We start from the raw sequence: 4,241 nt of genomic DNA on the forward strand, positions 1-4,241 counted from the left end.
ATAATGGCTAACGTTTCTATGGGTTGCATAACTATACTATTTTTCCCTTGTCTTCTTGCTGGCAAATGGAAGCAAAAGTTATGTTTGTTCCGTGTGGCGCTCATCAGGAGCGAGAGAAAAGAGGGAGAAAGTGAGACTTTCTAGACGGAAAGAACCACGTCGCTGCCTCCCGGAGTCTGTTTCTTCCCCTTTACCTGAGCTTGTCACGAGCCGGTGGCTTGTCACCGGCCATCTCGTCACCAGAGGCAACGCAGCTCAGCTGGTGGGGAAAAGTGGGTACTTGGTGAACCATGCTAAGTGACAGAGCATTTCCACACTGTGCTGGCTCAGATTCTACCACGTTGGACGACAGGTCTGGGAACGAGACTGAAGCAGAAACACTGCTGAACACCCTCCTGGGAACGTCAGGGCTGTGTCAGAGTCAGCCATTTTTCCATTTGTTTCTATAAAAGTATAGCTATAGTTTGGATGTTTAAAATGGAAATGACTAGATAGTTGCTTCAATGGGCAACTTTCATAAAGGTGTGAGGAAGTGAAGGGAAGAAGTCTTCCTACTTGGGACTTGTAAATTCATTCATTCGTTTAACAAATGTCAATCAAATGCCAACTGTGTGTCGTGAGCTATAGTTGGCTCTCAGGAATAAGGATGAAGAAACCGCCAGCCCTGACTTCACTTTGTTCGTTAATGATAATAACAGATATAGGGATGATCGAAGTTATTTTTAAAAACTATAGTTTAATGTTCTCTCTTCCAAATGCCACAATTCCTCTCTGTATGTTAGATGTAATTATTTAGTAGAAACGCAAACTAAAATCCATGAAAACCCTCTGGAAGCATATTATAAAACCAAATTCTCAGCACGCATACCTGGAAAGAAATATCTGCCGTCTGTCAAATCTGCAGAAATTCCATCAATGTCCACCAAAGCTACTTTGCCTTCTCAGTAGGTGAACTTCTACCTCCTGATCTCTATTATCTCTAAGTCTAAACCACTGAGGCATACAACTCTGCCAAAGGTGATCTGACTTAGTCTAAGCAGGTAGGACCTCGCACAGAGGTGGATGGATATTTAATGTATTCTGGACTTCCGGCTGATTGACATTTGGCTTCCGAGTGCTTCGTGATAGCAAGATTTTGTTGATAGCGCTTCTGCGCTTGTCAATTTCCCTCACATTTCATTAGCTCCAACAGGTCAGGTGACTGTGCCCCAATTCAAAGGAACAGACTAACGCAACTCGACCATAGGTCCGAAAGGATGGGAACTGGAATCATGGAAAATAGCGCGAATGACTACCTGTCCGCCACTTCGGTCACAATAATCCAGTTAACTGTCCCTGTAGGTAGTCAGTTTCCTCTGTCTTCAACATATACAACCCAATGTTCTTATCGAGCGATTGGGGATCTCTCCGTGGCTTACGATCATTTCTTCATTGGTGTGTGTGTGTTGGGGGGTGGGGGGGTGTGACACGTGGTAGTTCCATGACATGAAATGTGACTGCTCTTAAGCCAGATGTGAACTAAAGAGACAGCGCGTCTCCGCTGACAAGCAGTCGCCATGCGATAGAAGGACAGTAGTATAATCACCATAATAAATCTTCTACCTGGGAAGACGGAAGGATGGAGAGATAGCACACAGTGAAATCCTGATGGCAACACGTCTTCGATTGGTCCTGATGTCGCCCCTCAGGTCTCTCCTCTTTTTCATGGCTTTGGGCTGCACCCCTGAGATTTCTTTCCTTTTTCTTTATTTTCTTTGGCTACGTTTGAAGCAGATGTCAGGGTGCATATCGGTTGGGGTCCGGCCTTTTTAGCCCACTTCTCACTCATAAACCATTGAGATCCAAGCTTCCTTTTAGGTTTCAAATATGTATAGTCACTCCTTTAAAAAAAAATAAACACTTTATCTTGAGATAACTGTACATCCACATGCAATTGTCAGAAACAATGCAGAGATCCTGCGTAATCTTCACGTGGTTTTCCCCAGTGGTGACATCTTGTATAATTATAGTACAATACTATACTCAGAAAATCGACATTGATATAATCTACCGATCTTATTCAGATTCCACCAGGTTTATATGTACTTATTTCTTTGGGGAGTGTGTGTCGCGCGTAGTTACTTCTGTGTGATGTTATCATGTTAGTGTTTTCATTTCTCACCACCACGGTCAAGGTCAGAACACTTCATCAGTACCAGGAACCCCTCTGCTCGCCTTCTGTAACCATCCCTCACCGCTGAGAAGCACTCACCTGGCTCTCCCTTTCTATAATTATGTCATTCCCAGAATAGTACATACATTAAAATTTACAGTATGCAACCTTTTAGATTGGCTTTTCTCACTTAGCCTCATCCCCTCAGGTCCATGCAAGTTGTTGCATATATCGAATATTTGTTCTTTTTTATTGCTAAGTGGCATTTCATAATATGGAGGAACTACAGTTAATCATTTTTCTATCGAATGGTAGGTAGTTAGATCGTTTCTAGTTTGGAACTATTATGTATAAAGCAATTGTGAATGTTCTTTTTGTATGAATATAAGTTCTCATTTCTCACATAAAAACCATAAAATACAATCCCTGGATGGTATAGTAATTACATATTTAGTTTTATAAGAAACTGCCAACCTGTTTTCCATAGTACCATTTTACATTCCTACCAGTTTCTCTGCATCCTCGCCAGCATGTCGTATTTCACTATTTTTAATTTTAGCCATTCTATTAGGTATGTAGTGATATCTCATTGTGGTTTTCATTTGGATTTATGTAATGAGTAATGATGTGAAATATCTTTTCATGTATTTATTTCCTATCTGAATATCCTCTTCAGTAAAATGTCTCTTTGTATTTTTTTTTTTTCTAATTTGTTTGGTTTTTCTATTGTTCGGTTCTGAGATTCCTTTATTTATGCTAAATATTGTTTTTTTAAATATGTGCTTTGCAAATATATTATCTCAGACTGCAGCTTGTCTTTTTCATCTTTTTAATCAGACTCTTTTGCAGAGTCTAAGTTTTTAGTTTTGATGAGGTCCAATTTAACATTTTTTTTTCTGTTATGGTTAACGTTGATAGCAAATCTTACAAACTCATTCTGAGGATTTTCTCTCTCTCTTTTTTTTTTTTTTTCTAAAATGCTTATTATTTTACATTTTACTACCGTTTTTAAATCCCCGGAAATATGAAGACAATTTGGCTTTAAGTATAACTCACTTAAAACTTTAGTATTTTTCTTATCTATTTGATTCCTTTTAACACCATATACCAATTAATATACCAATAGTTATATTGGCATATTAATAAAAATATATTAACCCATATTTTGAGATGTAGTTCTCATACTTACAGATTTCTTTGAATCTCACTTCCCTGCTTCTCTCTCTCTCTCTCTGTTAAGTACTTATTTATTTAATATTCACAATCATCTTATGGAGAAGGAGTTATTTTCATTCTTTCTCTATCTTTCTTTCTTTCTTTATTTTTTTTTATGAAAAAGAACTGGAGACCTGGAATGTTTAAAGAACCTGTCTTGGACAGAGAACTAACAAGTGGTGAAGGCAGGCTATAAATTCATACAGTTTGACTTCAGAGCCTCTCCACTCTAGGCCGAATTGGGGTGGATGATCATCTGTAAGACAGATCACACACATCTGTGTTGTTTGTATATAAGGCATTACTAAACCAAATGCGAACAGAAAAGGCTGATGATGATAACAGATTATCACTCTGGTGGTTTCTCAGATCACCCTTCTTCCTGTTTACTGAGGTTAATTACAGTCCTTTCTCGTGAGATGCTATAGGAGATTTTCACAGGAAGCATGTCTATCACATTCCCACCTTTCTTGGATGATCACAGCATTACTGGAATATATCCTCAGAGCCCTGAGACATAAATTGGGACCGAAGTGCCTGGAAGCATAAAAAATAGCAGAGTGAAAATCTACTGTGTCGATGCTTACAATTATGGGCTTTTAATATCAAGATCACTGAACTACTACATGGATAATGAATACTGTCAGCTGGGGACACTAGCTCTGCTGACTGAGAGGCTTTCCTGATTCCTGAGACATCTCAAGGCACAGTGTGGATGGGAACAGCCCGGTTATCCCAGTGCCTCAGGACCGTGTGTGGTACCAGCGTTTCTGCTGATGTTTCTGGGACTTGGGTACTACTTTATTTAACCATCCCAAGTGTTGCTTTGCAGAAACATTCAACCTTAACGTTTAAGGAAACTCTACAGTTACAT

The sequence above is a fragment of the Pteropus vampyrus genome, unplaced genomic scaffold (assembly GCF_000151845.1).
Source record: "Pteropus vampyrus isolate Shadow unplaced genomic scaffold, Pvam_2.0 Scaffold34, whole genome shotgun sequence".
NCBI lineage: Eukaryota > Metazoa > Chordata > Mammalia > Chiroptera > Pteropodidae > Pteropus > Pteropus vampyrus.